Source organism: Vanessa tameamea, chromosome 7, assembly GCF_037043105.1.
Source record: "Vanessa tameamea isolate UH-Manoa-2023 chromosome 7, ilVanTame1 primary haplotype, whole genome shotgun sequence".
Classification (NCBI taxonomy): Eukaryota; Metazoa; Arthropoda; class Insecta; order Lepidoptera; family Nymphalidae; genus Vanessa; species Vanessa tameamea.
In genome coordinates this window covers 13,398,623-13,417,685 of record NC_087315.1, presented here as the reverse complement: position 1 = coordinate 13,417,685, position 19,063 = coordinate 13,398,623, and the positions used below count along the sequence as shown (strand labels likewise).

Here is a 19,063-nt window from a genome sequence, read left to right as displayed (position 1 = left end):
GAACAAATCACGATATGCATATATTTATACGAATATTATGTCAATAAATTAAGAGATGATCAAAATATTTAAAAAAAAAACAACATAATTTGTAATAATATATGCAAACTCAAATTAAAAATAGGTACAATATTATATATAAATATTTATCAGTAAATATAATATATTCGTAATACTAAATAATAGTATTAGACGGGTTGAGAGATATTACTACAATACATTTCTAGAATTTAACGAAATATATAAAATACTAAAAGATATCTCGTTTTATTGTGCGTGTCTTAATCTTATTAAATTTTTTCGTTTCACTTTCACTAGTCACAAGTTTTATGCTACTGATTGTGTTTTATTATCAACTGTTCAACGTTTCCGTGGTGTAGCGGTTATCACATCTGCCTAACACGCAGAAGGCCCCCGGTTCGATCCCGGGCGGAAACATATCTTTTTATTATTTATATCTTTTTTAATTTTAATATTTACTTATTATTTCTTCCGATATAATTTATTGGCCTGACCTCCAGGTCATAGTTTCGAGATCTGGGAATTAAACTTAGGATCTTGGGATGCAAGCCTTGTACCCTACAACTACTACTAGTTACTAGAGCACCGTAGTTGTAGATAACCACTGCACGATTTGTTAAATACGCAATATATCAATTTGATAAATACTCCTAAACAGTTAACAGGCCGCGGGCATTCCGCTGAGAAACTTATTATAATCAATGCGTTACGGACCCATTTCAGGTGGAGTAGGAACAAGGTAATATATCAAAGTTTGCAACTTAACCGAGTGCGAGGTGCGAGGGTATGAGTTATGCTCACCGCAAACCCGCTGAGAGTGTGCTCAGAGTGATAAGCGTTAGCGAGTTTTATGTAGCTATATTATGAGTGAAGATTCACTTGTAATAATTAATTTTTGTTCCATAGAAAATTAAATAAATAGAATAAAAGTTTAACAAATAATTATTGTACGTTTTTCAATACAGTTAGTAAAACAAACGACTCAATTCTTATTTACTCAGTTATATTTACTTCGTCTGTTATTGCAATCACTTGGTAGGACTTTGTGCAAATCCACCTAGGTAGGTACCATTCCGTAAGAGTATTATATTCTACAGCCAAATAGCAATTCTGTATTGTTATGTTCCGGTCCGAAGAGTTAGTGAACTAGTGTAACTACAGGAACAAAGGACATTAAATCTTAATTCCCAATGTATTCAAGATGATATAAGAAAAGATAAAAAATTCCTACATTTTCTACCATCAGTTGGCTCTCTGGTCAGGCCGTCTATGTAAGAACTACTACAGAGGAATAACTTCTTTCATTTCATTGGAGTTGTGATGTTCCACCAGCGTTTAAATAACAAATAATTTTATTATGTCGCCCGCTCTCGCTTCCGCCTATAGCTCGCTCCTCCGCGTTACCAAAACGCATTTATCGTGGGCGGAGCTGTCGCGAGTAATTGAGTTAGCGTAAGAAACGGCACGGCTCGCTCGAGACTTCAAGTTTTGTTACTTGTAGTTTGTAGTCCAACTACTACCGTTATTTACGCTCGCCACACCTTGCATTCAAATTAGGCGCTGTAAATTTCAATGTTACATGTGTCATGAAGACGTATGGCTCCTTAAAGAGACTTGTACGCTTTCAACGATTCATCTTTTACTCCGATGACGGAGACTGTTTGGCTCACGGTGTTGTGAATTGCTTATTATAAATTGACGAGTAGTAAAGTTTACCGTACCTACTTTTCTATTTATGTAGATAAGTGTGTAAAATCTTTATGTTATTTTAATAGGTCATTAATAGCATTTATGGAACTATCCAAATACAAATAAAACATTTTCTATAATGGACTAATTTTATTGAAACATAATATATTCTCAGTACCGAAATTGATTCGATATTGTCTTTTCAAGTGATGATATCCTTCACTGGTTTACTGGCTTAGTGGTTATGTTACTTGGCTGGAGCTCCCAAGGTCCTGGTTAAAGTTCCGGGTCCAGCCGATAAATGATATTAGGTTTTTCTTTCAAAAATCTCTAAGACGCAGCCTGGGATTTGGAAATTTATAGTATTTACGCTCCCGTGCCTTGGAAAGCAAGTAAAGCCGTTGGTCGCCTGCACGCGTACCGGTATTGTCGTATAGCTATCTAATTGGATTATGATGGTGGGGGAATACACTTTTTATAGTTACGCACGGGTATAAGCAGGACCGGAATCGGAAATAAGGCCTTCAAGACCTCTGCTATAAGTGAAAGACTGTTATACCTCCGATCCTAAGGTTAGGGGAAAATTAGTTATATTAATAAATAAAGGAAAAAATCACCAATATAATAACCAATATAACATATATTCGTACAATAAACCTTATATCGAGATAATACAGTTTTCCACTCAGTACAAATAGTTTTTTTACCGTTGGTATTTCAGACCCCCCGTGTGTCGGAAGCTGACGGACGGACGATGCTATCAATACGGCTTATCCCGACAGATTATATGTATGTACGGACTTACGAAAAAATGCTGATCGTGATTCCGCATACTGATAGCGCTGTTTTGATGTTTGTTTGTTGTCGTTCACCTATCCGTCCGTAATAATAAAGAATGTAACGAGGTTTTGTATGTACATACAGATTTGTAAATAAAATATCGTTCTATGTCCTTCATAGCTTAACGGTATTGATATATAAAAGTTATAGGTTCAATTCGGACTCTTTACTAATTGGACTTTAATTTTTTATTTTACGCAGTACATCGCAGTATATCTGTAATGTGTGAAGATTGAACAAAATTTTCTTTCCCAACTTTAAACTGTTCGCTTATAACACTCAGCATATTATAAGCGAATAGTCATTTTCACTTATACTACCTTTATGAAAGATATAGTTTTTTAATTATATATAAAACATTATTGAATTAAATATGTATATCATTTCAGTTTCCACATACTAGATAATAGAAATAATAAAAATAATCTAGATAAAACCCAAAAAAATATCTTCAACGCAACACAAGAAGCAGCATAATTCATAGGTAATAAATATCTCTAAGTATTACGACTCGATAGTCACAAACGACTCTTATCGAAGCACGTCCGACACACCGTGACGACAAACACCTTAGCATCGGAAGTAGGAACAAGAGCCGTTGAGATCTCTTTACGAGTTGATATTATTGGGAGCATTAATCGCTCCGTTTACGACACTTACCTAATCATAGTCTATTTACATCCTTATATTGAGGAAAAATACTTTCATTTGACTTTTGTATGGGTCTCTCTGAATCAACATTTTTGATATTTAAATTAAATAAAAAACGTTGTGATTCAAATTCCTTGAAATATTGTTGGTCATCTAAACTTTTCTTTTTGATATAGGTGGGCGGACGGGCAAGTGGTCACCCCCGCCCATAAACAATGACGCTGTAAGAAACCTTGGCAACTAAGATGTTATGTCCTTTGTGCAAACTTTGTGCACACACAGTAGTTACACTGACTCACCCTTCAAACCGGAACACGGTTATTGTGGCTGCTATATTTTTAAAATAATATTGGTTAGACCCTGAACAGAATCAGAGATTAGATATCAATTTGTCGATATAATGTTCTGAATCTGAATCATGAAAGAAATTAGTATATCGTTAAGAGTATTACATTTATTATTGTTTAATAAATATTTTTTAGGGTTTTGTTTTATCGCGAATTTACTTTACAAATATTATATAATACATTATCATTATTGACGTCATCTGAAAGCTTTACAGTTGGAAGGAGATTCGTTGTGAAGCGTCTTAAATATCCGTCAACTGCTGCGTAAAGGGCACTACAACTTGAACGTCAAGCAGCGAAACAATTGATAGCTAGGTAGGACCCTATAGAAGATGGTCTAATGGACTAAACTTGTACGACAACCCCTGACCCACCAAATCTGAAGACTGGGCTATGAAAGAATTATTAATAATAATCATTCCAAAGTCCTAATTTAATTGATTATCCATCATTCGACAACCCTAAAATCTATAGAATCAATTAGCAAAAACAATCCTATAAAGTAAATTATCAGCATCACTAACGAGATCGTGTAATGGAGGCGTAAAAGAAGTTCGGACATTACGTTCCAGTGTTAATCACAATCGACCGATTTATGATCGACTGGATTGAATTATGACGAATATAAAAATTCCATTCCGTTACATTCAATTAAAGCTATTTTTTTCTATTTGGCAGATGTTAATAGCATGAATGATTTTCTTACTTAGAATGTGAAATGTGACGTTATTTTTGGAGGAAATTTAAACAGTAAAGCTCAGGTTGACAGTGGTGTTTAATCTACATTGGCAATCTTATAACAATGTAGTATTTATTATCCTAGTTGATTAATACTTGCAATGAGCCTGCATTTGACGGTCCTTTTGTTTCTTGAAATAGTTTTGAGCAACCGAGAATAAAATGTATTCAGCATTAACAAAGGTCCAGTCACAATAATAATATAATATTTAATGTTTATAAAATTAACTGAATAGTATAATTTATGAAAATAAGTCGAGATTACAATTTGAAATTTAATTACTCAAATTGAACACAGCTTACCATTAAAATGACGTATGTTATCAGTTAAGTTAGTTTTCACTTTCTCTTACCATCACCGAGCACTATCGCTGTAAACCAATCAGATTCAAGCCACTTCCACGTCCTATCAATCGCGGCCTCTTCCTGCCCACTACACTGTCGCTAATGACTAATTACGCTTGTACAATCCCTCTACTACGATGTACTACTAAGTTCTTCAGTGTTCTTTATGCGCAAGCAAAATTCGACCTTATCGTATTCCTTTTCAAATTTCTTATTGAAATATTGTAAAGCGTAATTAAGCCGTTTTGCAGTTGAGACGTTCGGAGTACGCTCATTAAGTATTTAGAATCGCTATGATTTTATATCAAAGAAATAGAGTCTTTAGTTTTTTGATAATAAGGTATTAATTTGTTTGGTTGTTTCTTTTGTAGTTATGATCAGACGATTGTATGGTGAAGTGCAAGGAAGGTTTCCTGAGGAAAGATATCGGCACGTAATGAGTTGAGTGCCATTCAAAACATCATTATCTCAGTCGGGATCGTACTGCGGCCGGCTTTGTGATTCTTTGTGTCGATATGTTGTTTGTTCTGTTCGAAGATCTCGAGTTGAGCGCGAAACTTCTTTCTTTGAGATACTCGTAGTTTCGTCTTGTAATGTTATTCAAATCGTTTTCTTTGGTAATATTAATTAAATCAATGATTTCGTTTTGAAATACAGCATCTTGACTCTAAATGATAATTGTACCTTAATATTAACTACCTTAACAATTTTTATTTTATAGATATAACTTCTACAGATTGTATAAGATCAAGTATTGACTAGTTATGACTCAGTTAGTGGCCGAGTATTGAGTAGTTTGATGGATGACGAGGAGGCACCGGTGTCGGCCTGGGTCTAACCTTGTTTACTACCAAAGTTTGTACGAGGCTTTTAGGTGATATTATTTGTACTAATGCCATTAGCAAACTCCGTAACGTAACTTTATCGTTATTTATCTTTATAATATTTTATTAACAGTTATTATTTTGGTTTATACATCGTGATTCAATAGAATATTATATTTAATTGTATACAATAAGATACAAAATAATATTATTGTAAATACTTTTTTTAAATTATTAATTTTTTTTTTAAATTTAAATTTTGCATTCAGTAAATAGTTGCATACGTCGAAAGAAATTTGTACGAACGTACCTCCTACTCTTAATTTGTTTGTAATGGTTATTCATAATTTCAATCTGATTGCAACTAATCGTTTATCTGGAAGAGATTGCTGTTAAAAACAAAATCGCCATTTGTAAGTTTCATTTTCTTTGTTTTTAGTTTGGTGATAAATAAAGTACCTTTATTCATTTTTTACTTCATTGTACAAATTGTTAATTGTTTTCACAATCTATTTTTAACACACAATAATTTAAAATAAATAGATTATTTATTATCTATCAATTGTATTTATTAAATAATAACATTATACAATAAATTATTTTCTTTAAATTATATATCAGTAGATACTTATGTTATACATCAGAAAAAACGTAGTGTGTTACAGCATCTTGTATCTAAAGCCCATTTCACACTAACCCCTACTAATTCCAACTTTTATATTCAATCGTTACATCTTAATATTCAATTAGCCGTAATTGCCGGGATGAGATGACAGGCAGATTAACGGCCACACATAATTCATTACGGAAATGGACTTTATGGCGACTCTAACTTTTTTACAATGGGTGTGTAACCGCCTTTATGTCGGATAGAACTGGGAATATATAAGTTTTATGCGAAATTGTTTTGAGTGATTAGACGTTTTTATTGCTTCGTTAGATTTCGTCGTGTGGCTTTGATGATCTCCTTAAATTACATTGTAATAATATATTTTTTATATATTTAATTAAAATGAACCAGGCGTTTAGTTTACAAATGTAAGGTACTCTACTTTTATTTATAATTAAATCGAATACAATCTAAACATACTTCATTAGTTGTCAACAAATTTATAAATTATCTTTCGAATGATCATATTACATGATTTTTAATCTTAAAGTTAATTGTAAAACATAAAATCATATTGTAGTATATTAATAACATTTAGAAATGTCAAGGTCATTTATGTTATATATTTTTTTATGTATACCTATTACATAGTGGCTTAATATTGCTTGTACCTATCTGTTTTTTTTCGCGTAATAGCTACCAACAATTATGGTCACTTAGATTCTACTGTGACAACGTTATGGTCATTGAACGATAAAATCAATTCAAAGAGTTTTGAAATGTTTTCAATAAAATAAAAGCATAAAAATCGGTTAATACTTTAGGAAAATACAAAGTGTGAAAGTCATAAACATGTACAAGGTTCGCAATTGAAGTTTATACGTACGTCAACAAAGTGAGGCCATACAGGAAGAAATGCAAAATGATAATTGTCGATAAAAATGCAAGACATCGAGACATCGTCGTAGTGAGCGAGTCGCGCATTGGTTGGCCATGATTTCACGTTCCGATTATACAACATTTATTTATTTATTTTTTAATTACAAGTTAAGTATAAGACAAGCCGTCTGGCCAAGCATGCCCGACACGCTTGACATATTAGTTCCTGTTGTGCTAGTAAGTTTTCCGTTATAAGCTGTAGAAACTCTACGAAAGTAAATCGAAGCAATGGATTTATTACCCACCATCGATAAGTTAGTTAGATAGTTTTGTTACTCAAATATTCATATTAATTTTAAAATATTTTTTTATTATGTTCAAGAATGGCTGGGGTGACGTCATGGTAGGTATTCATAACATGCGGTATCTTAGCCTACTCTAAATCTGTGATTATTGCTTTAAAAGAAACTTCGTCGCTCTTATTAACAAAAACGTCGAGAGCTCGATGCCATTATGATCACGGCGATGGATTAGCAAAAAATTAAGGTGGTAGTATTTAAATATCGACGATTCAAAAACGCTTCACTGTGAAGTTTACTTGAATAAAATTGATTTGATTTGATTTAACAGGTTGACGTAACTCAAGTATCATATCTATTAAAATATATAAATTAAAAGTAAATGAATATTATCTACCTTGTCCCTATTTAATGGGTTCCATGGTCCCTCTAGTCGTAAATAATACGACTAGTATCTTGGTCGTTCGGCGTGTAATGTGCGCATTGCGACGCATTAAAACGCCTATTCGCTATTCATACTGCTATTAAATATTATTCATATTCGAAACGAATGTTTATTATACGAATTTTTGTAACAAATGATCTTTGGATTTAAATACAAGTTTTTCTCATCGTGAGTGTACACGAAGCCTATATAATATTTGTGAGAATTGTTATGGGTGATATATTGAAGTGATTTTACATTATTTCTATGCAATAATAATGAGTTAGTGTAAGTTCAAGTTTCAAGGCATGAAAGTGTAGATTCTACAGAGAAATTCTCAATGGAAAAACATAATCACTTGCTTTGACCTGGCCGGTGGCTTGAAGGACTGAAGCTTATTAAACCAGCACCTAAACCATCAACGCAGCTAATATGTGGCGTAATTTCATACGAAACATGCAAGTAAACACAAATACTTCTTTCGTCGCTAAGCACTACACTAAAGCTAGCACTGATTTGAAATCGTAATCGTTCTATCAACTGGAACATCTCAATTCTTGTGATTAGATAGATGACAATATGATGAAATCATATGCCAGTTAAAGTGTTTATTATGATTAACATTTCATCTAAGCATAACGTTTTTTTTTTCATTTCGGTGTTCTGTTAATGGCGTAGTTAGCCTATAACATTCATATCAATTAAAATAAACATTATTCTCGGACTTGCCACTACCAATACCTAGCTTTTAGATTATATACATATAAAATATTGTATTTTTATGTAATTTTACAATGTAGTTATTGTAAACATATTAATTATGTACATGCCCTCAATAAAATAATTAAAGTCAAAATCTTGATTCAATATAGGAGCGTTATATTTGCTTATTAATTGTCAAACATATGCTACAGAAATAAATACCTACCTCAGACCTGAGAAGAATCAGCGAAAAGAAGAAAATGCTCTTATCAAAATTTCTCGCCTCTTCCACGAACTTCTTTTCTCAAAGCAATGAGAAACATGAAAAGAGTAGATAATTTTAGGTTGCATTCTGTAATACTCTTGTGAGCAAATAAAGCTTTTCTATTTCATTCTATTCTTTTCTTTAAATGGCGTCTTGACCATGTTACATTTTAATTGTATTGTTATACACAAGGGCGACTATACGCAAGTACGTTGAACGAAAAGCGAAATCTGTAAGCAAAATAAAATTCGGTTAGCGGAAGGTACTGATCCAGTGAATGGCACATCTAATTCAGGGATTGTATATTTATTTACTCACACGCGACAATTTACATATAAGAACCAATTCAATTCCCGGCGTACCGCGTTCGCAGGGATTAAGGCCATAACCCCCCCCCCCACAGCCCCCTCTAGGAGACCATTCCCTACGTAATCCTAATAAATCCACTTTATATTCATCCACCTTAAAGACCCCAATAAAAGTAACTAGTGTTACAATTTTTATTTTCGACATTAGATTAATATCATGATATGCTTAATGACATTTTTATAATTTTATCTATGATCTTGTCTTAAGAATATATTATAGAGACCCAGTGTGGGCGCTTCTATTTCTTCTATTAAACGGAATTGGAGTTTGACATGAACACAGAGAAATGAGACTCATGAACAATGGATGGACGTGTTTTTCGAGGCACTGTCTGTTAATTTTCAAGATCCGGACTGCTTTCGAAAAATTTCTCGACATATAAATCCAAAAAGTCTTTATTGGCCTGACTCGGGGCTTGAACTCATACCCTCGGGGTCTAAACCCTCGGTTATAAGCTAGCCATTAGACTAATAGACTGCTTTTTTATTTGGTCACACGGTCTTAAAATCTTTTTGGCAAGTGTAATTTACCAATCATTATAATATTAATAATAAGAAAATTTTATGAAACAGCGACATACCCGTCATAATATAATTATTATCTGTTCAGGGAACAATTCATAATTTCATAAATAACGTTTTGGTAACTCATGTCAGATATTTCGTATTTGTTAATCTTAGTAAGTAGCCAAGAAGGGCCTCTGCGTTTTTCCATCACTCTATTGATAGCACAAGCTATATTAAACTTGACAATAAATCGAGCAAAAGGCGTGGAGTCGTCTCGAATGTATTTATTACATATGTATAATTTAGTGGTATTTCTTGGTGCAAGGTTCGTCTCGTTAGGTACCACCCACTTGAAAGGACAGGATGAAATTATATGTAAAACCACTGGTTCATGATGTAGAACATACCGAGAAGGATGGGTATTAAAACATAGTATTTACACTTTTAGCAATTAAATTACATACGTGTGATAATTAAATACAATGAAATTATTAATTATTATTATTATATCCTTCATGAAAATAACGAAGACTGCTAGGGATACGAAGTCCACGAGTTTTATCATTTATATAGTCAAAATCAATATATACATTTTTCAAGTAGACTCATAAAAGTACTTTTGAATCGTCATGTTACAATGCTGAATTAAATTTAAAGCTACCATCGCTTCGGAAGAGCCGGCAAGAAACTCAGTAGTTACTCTTTTCCATCATTTTAATTTCAGAGTACGTCAGTAAACAACAATTATATTTATATATATCCTGCCTAGAAGTCAATAAACACTAAGTTCACGCTTTTTTATCTTTAATATAATCTTGTATCGACTAATATTCCTTATTTATCAATGATTTATTTTTATATGAGCTTTAAATTTTTTAATACGTCAATTTAAAAATAGTATTTATATAGTTAGAGATAAGCCTTATTTGTCTTCAATGTAACTTTAATAATTGAACAAAAGAAATATGACATATGACAATGTCAGCTCATAGGATTCCCTGCTCCACGTAATTTGCCGTTTGTATTCATACGTGGCGGAGCCGCGACACGCAGCTCCATCATCTCCCAGTAGCATTTATTGCGCGCCTCCGGCTAAAAGGTATGCTCAGCTTGGACTTAATATGGATTTAGTAGTCAGCTTAGTGCTTTCTTATATTGTTTACGATTTTAATAATGCGAATTCTATCTGGACATTCGTTTATTATGCGGCGTTACTGGTGGCTTATAAGAATGTCACGAGACTTATTTTCTGACCTGAATTGTTTGTAAGGATAGTTATTTAATATTTTTTATAATAATATTAACAGCAATTCGTTTTTAATGTTGTTTATAACCCAAACATTACGTTTAATTTAATTTGATCGGTACTCTTAAACTGGAAAGGGTATGAAATGGCAATTTTTAAATTTTATTAATATTAGAGACACTCGACATTCATCGGATGAAACAACCCTGAAAGTGTTTACGTAGTATACATTCGCTGTATTACGTATATGACTCGGTCCAATCAAGTCTCGTCGTCTTAAAGACGTTGCTATGTACTGCAATCAGGTTGGGAGCTATATATTTACATAAATAATAAAAAAACTCGTAACTGTCCGAGGGCCCTCTGTTATCTTTCTCTGGCTATTAACTTATGAAAATAAGATACAATAACACTTTGTTTATTTTGCGTTATGCCTTGCCAGGGAAATTTGCGATGGACGAAGGATTCGCGCACTACTTCTCAAAGTTCGAGTTGACCTTTTTAAAAATATAACGTGAATAGGTAGTGCTTATATTTACTCTATGGTATCAGAGTGTGTTTGATTTAGAGATAGACATGACAATATTAAAATTATTTATAATTAATCTTTAATTGTTTATATTAAGATTAACCTTAAATATAAACAATTGTTATACGTCATATAAATTGTAAATATTAAAAAAATATGGAATAATATTAAAGTTTGAGGAGCAATGGTCAGTTTTTCAAATGAGAAATATGATAGGCGACGTACTGGTCCCACTCGGGCGCCACTCGCCGGACGAACGTGACGCGTGTTGTCACTATAAACAAGATAGCGGCTTTTCCGCAGATAACATAACATTACGCGGGAAAGCGCTCCAGCACTGCTTATTTAGATTTCATTGAAGATATACATTTGCTTATTTGCAAGAAAGGTTTGATAATATTTTTTTGGGAAGAATGACCAAGTCCTTCAATAAATTTTCTTGCTGTCCATACGTTCGTTAATCTTTTCAGAAGATATTGAATTCCTGGAAAGACAGCGTTCAAAACAATTCCTTTAAAAATATTTTTATTAATATTTTATTTAAAAAATAACGGCATTGCTCAACTTAAGTAAGGTATTACAATAGACGCGCTGAGATCTCACTTCAACTGTTACTCACGAAACGTCAAAAGTCAATCATACGGTATTGTGATTCATATAGTGTTTTAAAGTAAAATTATAATTACTAGGCTTTGGTCAATTTTATCTTACGTAATAGCTCCACGGATATCTATCTTCACAAATCGATTTCAAAATACACGATAAAGGAACATAAACACTTGACTTTCAGTAGAATGAAAGTTCAATAAACAAGTCACCCCGCACAGCAAATATGAATGTCTCAGTGGGTATGAATTACATGCAATCGAACATAACCGACTTGCACCCCCAGGAATAAACATTACATTCGAAAGGAAACACTCAAAAATGCCCGACAAAAACCCCGTGAAATCTCGACCCACCTCATAAAACACGTGAAACAATATCTCCAACGCACCGTGCTACAACAAATACGCGAAGACGCGCATTATCAGTCTTATACTGATATTCATAAGGTTTAAAATACATTGTTTGATAATCAATGTTATTGTGGTAAATATTCGGCTTTCCTAAGCTATAAAAGTATATTGTGCGTCTGTAAACGTAGGCGGCTGTTTGTCACCATTTGCATAGAGATGCTGAGAGGTCGAGGATTCAGATCCTAACAAATAATAAGGGTCGATGGCATTTCGTAGCTTTGGGGGCAGGTGATTGAGATTTCCTGCAGGAATGATTTCATTAACTAGATAAAACTGGACAAACATCTTTTAATCAAGATAAAATAAAATAAACGAAAAGCTAGAAAGCTGCTCACAAGATGAAGACGCAGTTTTGTCCTGTTACAATACATATATAAATCAAGCAACTGAACAAAGATATACTTTTTCGAATTGGTCGAATGATTCTAATAAAAAGTGAAAAAAAAACAAGAGATATTCTTCACATCGATAGTATACACATGCTATTAAATTTATGAGAGCTGTATAACAATCAATTAAGTCCAAACTTGTTTATCATCTATATAGAATATTTATGAATAAAATTAGATATCAAAACAAAAACTATATTTAAGAAGAACTCATAAACAATACTAGAAATTCTGGTATCGAGGAAAACTGGAAAGAAATTTAGTAGTTAATCTTTTCCACTTATAAAATCATAGATATGTTAATTATAGACGAGTACGATTAAATTTATGCTCCATGATGCACACTTCTCGAAATTCCAGAACTATACTTTGATTCATGATGTTTTAAAATTTTCTATATTTGAAATAATTAACAAAGCTAATGTTTTTGTTATTGTGACACTTTTTCATTTACTATTAACATAAATAACTGTTAACATAACACTTGCTGTTGCTATATATTAAAGTTAATTTTATAAAACAATATTTGAAAAGTCCCTATTCGAATAAAGTTAATTATATAAAATAATCTTTCAAAAGTGCCTATTTGAATAAAGTGAATTTTGATTCTGTGATTTTAAATAATATGTTATATTAATGATTACATTTTTACATTTACCTCCATTTATATTAAGGCAAGGCGAGATGGCCCAGTGGTTAGAACGCGTGCATCTTAACCGATGATTTCGGTTTTAAACCCAGGCAGGCACCACTGAATTTTCATGTGCTTAATTTGTGTTTATAATTCATCTCGTGCTCGGCGGTGAAGGAATACATCGTGAGGAAACCTGCATATGTCTAATTTCAACGAAATTCTGCCGCATGCGTATTCCACCAACCCGCATTGAAGCAGCGTGGTGGAATATGCTCCAAACCTTCTCCTCAAAGGGAGAGGAGGCCTTAGCCCAGCAGTGGGAAATTTACAGGCTGCTAATGTATGTAATGTAAGCCAATTACTCATCCAACTTAGGACGATTTTACTCCTTAGTAGTCAAAATAATTCGAAACAAATCCTAACGAAAGGTCGAAACAAATGCAAACATTTGAATTCTATACAAGTCAATCCGTGATTTAACAAAGTGTTATGTTACTTGAGAAATCTTAATCAGCCCTACGGAGTATCTTTATTTACAACGCGGAATCTTCCCAGTAATCGGAGCGAGTAAAAAGAGGGGAAAAAACTATTGTATCACGCGAGGTTTGGAAGATATTCATTAGAGTTTATCCGTCGGAATGAATGGAATGAAATGAAAAAGAGGTGCTGACTTCAGGGACGTATTCGGTAGGAGACATATGTATGAACTGGTAGAATTATGCTACGTACTTAAATATTACTAACGATAGGTTGAACTCTTTGGGTAGGAAATACTATAAATATTTTTTTATAATAAAGATTATTTTTTGTGGTCGTATTATTTAGAATACTTAATTTATTATAAATTAAACTTTTTTAGTCACTTATTTTATTGTAATCAATTTTGCCATCGGTCAACAACTTTCCAAACAATATACTGGTGCTTGTAATTATATATTTCATAGGTAGTATTATCTTTATTCATCTTTTTATATAAATAAGATTTATCATGATTTCGCAAGACACTACTTATTTTTTCTCCCAAATTCCCTCTCTGCCCAACAAAAGTCCTTGATTCAGCTAAGAAGGGTGGCTGTACGCGACGCACGTCCCGCCTTCAACGCTTCGACGGCGTAACGGGCTCAGAAAATTATATAAATAGGTGATAAATATGAAACGCACAAGTATCGTATGCTAATCATGCTAAATGGTCATATCTAATCAAGTATTTTTTACACATGCGAACGCAAATCAGAATTATGTGATGTCCTTTGCGACAACTTTATGGAGCAGACGCCATGTCCGTCCTGTAATCGATGAGACAAAGAAAGCGGGGATGCCAAAACCCATAAGAAGGGTAATGAGATGTGCTGTGTTTTGCATAAGACGTTTTATTAAAATATTTAATCAAAGAAACCGGTCGTAAGGACTATAACCGATCCGACTTTTTTTAGTTCCTTTGCAATGAACCTCAAGTTCTTAGACTGGATTACCGTGTGATGGAGAAGATTATTCCGCTTAAGTAAATGTAGCGAGTTGATTGGATTGCGAGCATGAATCTTCCAAAATAAAGTCACATATTTGGAAAGACGAAACGCACAATTTCAGCTCATAAGAAAATTACAAATTAGTAAAACAAACTTCAAATAATTGGTGGGATGCTTTATGCCTCATCAAATATTATTCAATCCACTGTAGTATTAGCATACATGTCCAAACAAGTTTGGTAACAGGCCCGCAGCGGTGTCGCAGTGTCCGAAACAGTTGGACAACATCCGCTCAGTTTGCACTTTCCAGTCCAAAAGTCGCCTGTTGTTGACACCCTTTGTAACCGAATTGAAAATCCAATAGACATGACACTGTGAAAAATGTTGTGAGACAATTAGTGGATTTCAAATATTAGCTACCAACTAATTAATCCTTAAGGTTAATTAGGGAGTAATTAATTTAATTTTGTAATTAACATTGGTGTGCTTTTGGTAGCAATCTAAAATCAGAGTCACATTCGAAACATGTTATTCAAGTAGATTATTACAAATATTTTTAAATCTTTATAATGTTACAAGATCAATTTAATAGAAATGTCGACAGTTTGGAATTGAGAAAAACCAGCGAGGATATCAGTATGTATATAGTTACCAATTTCCACTAATTAAAATACATCCCTATTTAATGTATTAAAAATAATTTATCCTGCATGAATATCAAGGACTACTAACTATGGTTCAAATTAGAGTATATCTAGGTAACAGTAAAATCCTTTTATAAATTGAGAAAGAATAATTATTGCAGAGCTTAAAATTACCTTAAATTGAATTGTACTATAAATTATTTCAATTAAATGAATAGTACATAGCTAATGAATGAATACCAACTGCGTAATAATACGTACATACTAATAGTAACTGCGTTAAATAAGAGTATATCAGCAAATTATTTACTTTGGTTCGATGCGTTGTTTAAGTTAATTTAAATTCATATTTTCAAAAGTTAGCGGTATTTTCCAATATCCTTTAGATCGTGCCTTTTGCACGATTCATACTTTAATGCTTTATGAAAAAAAAAAATGCCTCATTTCGGCAACTATTTTCATTATTATAATCTTATTAGTTTAACAATAAAAATACGTAAATTATCGAAATAGTCCAAAACTTTTCCTGACAATCAATTGTGGAACCTGAAACACTGTAAGAAATTCACTAATTAAGTAAATTTTTACGTCCTCAATTCGAATCCTCTATCTTATTCAGCGTCGCTTAATTATAATAAATAAAACTTATGTATGTAATAAAAATTATGGGCCGTGCACTTTTGGATTTTGCAAATATCTTCTTTTAATCATTTGTAATATTTCAAGGTTTTCATATAACGTATAAAAGTTTCAAAGCGAATGTATGAGATTATAAATATAAATACAATAGTAATACATACTGATAGGCTTTCTATTTGTTACACGGTCTATATCGATGATTAGACAAAGGTCGCTCTGACTCGTGACTGTAAGCCAGTGGGCCGCAAAGAGAGATCTGTCCCTGACGCGCCACTTCCCGATTGCGTGTTTATGAACTTGTTTCATACAATTTTCTACATTTCAAAGTTTACAGAGGGCAAATTTGTAAGAGACATATTTTTTATAATTAAGTAGGTATTCATATCTTCTCTGGAACTCAGGTCTTTTCTCTAAAGCTCTCGGACTACATGTTAAAAACATTACTAAATAAGTTGTATCACTCAATATTATATGTGATAAAGACGGGTGGAGTTAGTATTGGTTAATTTCCATACATTTAATATATTAAGCTTATGCTATCACAAGGTTTGTATTTCGTTTGAAAAAAGAGTAACTACTGAGTTTCTTGGTGATTATTCTCGATATAAATTCCGACTGGTGACAACTGGTAGTATGAAGTTAAATTTAATCCTGAAATATGACGATTCAAAAGGGCTAAAAAAGCCTTTTTAAATAAAGTATATTTTATTTGATCAATAGTGTTGATAAATAATTATTAATTACTTTAACCATTTCAATTGTAAAATAATTATTTACAAGCAATGATTTTAGCAGGTACTCTTAATTTAAATAATAATTGATGCTGGAATTATCAATCACCTTCGTACTAAAAACCTAACTAAAGAAATTTAACCGTAATTAGTTTCTCTTTGGTATTGGTTCACAATTTAATGTTTAAGTAGGTAAGTTCCAAGTATATTTTACTGCATCCCGTCAAGACCCTCTGGGTAGATACCTCCCACTTATCATATAATCTACCGGCAAGCAGTAATACTTTATATTGCTGTATTCTGGTTTGAAGGGTGGGTGAGCCAGTGTACTACAGGCACAAGGGACATAATAACTTAGGTGGGATCTAGGATGGTAGCGCATTGGAGATGTAAGGAATGATTAAAATTCCTAACGACGTCAATGTCTATGAGCGGTGGTGACCACTTACCATCAGGTGGCCCATTTGCTTGCTCGCCGACGTATTTCATTAAAAAAGTGTTGTGTAATTGCTGTATATAAATATAACTGTTCATTTATACACTTACTTTTGATTAGAAGAGTTTAGTTACATCAGTGACGTCAATAGTCTAAAATTAAAGCAGATGAAACTGCAAAACGTAGCTTTGTAATAGTTTTATATTTTGAAATCTTATTTGAAACCCAGAATATAGTTTGAATCACCCGCATTATTGGAAATTATAGAAAAAATTACAATCGATCGATCGTCGCTACGTGCGAAAAATGGAATCATATCCATGAAATCACGGATCAAAGGAATGCGTTCCATTGTCGATGTCAACGAAAATAAGGGGATGGAATTAGTTTAGGGTGTGAAAATAATTTTTATGCTCACTACTCACGTCACAAATGGCTAATGGATCGGTTTAACGACAACGACAGAAACACATTTCAGAAAAAGAAAAAATATTTAATAATGCTTATACTGACTTCCATGATTGAAAACAATGCTGAACAAACAATGCTTGAAGAACAATGTTATAAGCTAAAAATCACAGATTAATGATCTGATAGATGCATTATTTAGTTTGGTACTCTCCTTCTAAATGCACATTTTCACTCAACTGACATAGAAAAATCGATCATCTAAAATTCAATTCTGAAGACGTCACTTAGTATAAAGTTTATCAAATAATAATTGATCGTCAACTACAATCTTCAATCACCTTGATTCGTTTCAATTAATTTATTATATCAAAGAATTTTGGCCTCAATTAGTAGCGGGAAATAGAATGATTGCACGTCTCATATTAAGATTTAGAGATGGCGACATTAAGCCTTTATCCTTATTAAAATTGATTACAGTTATTGGTTGATAAAAATGCGTTACAAATTTAATACCACTGACCGAGAATATTGTTCTTTTGTAAGGTGCGGTTCAATTTGAACATTCTATAGGCCATGTATTCGGAAAAGACAAAGATAGCTTGAAGAAACTGTTAATTTCTGACAATATAATATTATGAGGCTACAATCCGATTTGGTGATCTAAGGCAAGATGGTTTTATACTTTTGTCCTTGTTATATGATTTTTTTGCCTAAAATTTACAAACATGAATTTAAAATATTGAAACAAAAGTATTTCCTAGGCTTCTTTTCTTCGTACCCACAAAGCTGTTATCACATTTAACAACAGCTGACTCCTGCCACGTCTGCTGAACGCCAGTGTCACGTTAATGTATCAACGCGGTCATTGGATCCGCATAGCGTCGCTGATCGCCGGCGATTATTTCACTCCACGCTTTTGCCACGTCTATTTATGATTGGTGTTATTGCTTTTGTTAAGCGCATACTTTTGTTTCAAATACACAACATGATCTAGATTATTGAGAAACAATATTAAAGTGATATCGATCAAATTTATATTTGAAGTATATATTTTTAAGACATGTTAATTTGTAGCTTTTTTATATTTTGGCGTGAATATGGTTGTCTATATAAGAAGAATATGATATTATTATACTAAATATAAGTCTGCTGCTAAACTGATTTAAAGTAACTGGATTTAAATGATTTTAGCTATAAACGCAATTTGTATGGTAACAAACATCCTACCGTAAGATATGGAGTAGATGAATCAGTCAGCGCTAATAGTATCGCTGTCAGCAGTACCGTTATAATTTCGGTCATTCACCTTTTTTACCTGTAAATTTAAATTTACTTTTTATTAGGCTCTCGTATAAAGCCCGTCGATGTCGTATGTCATTTTAACGAAGTTAACTTTTGTGGGTAGATAGT

General features: G+C 32.7%; 1 non-coding gene across 1 annotated transcript; it reads left to right on the top strand.

Moving 5' to 3' along the window:
- The first annotated feature begins 365 nt into the window (after positions 1–365).
- Positions 366–438, top strand: Trnav-aac (transfer RNA valine (anticodon AAC)). The gene has a single exon. It is a non-coding gene; the product is annotated as a tRNA-Val (tRNA).
- Positions 439–19,063: the final 18,625 nt, after the last annotated feature.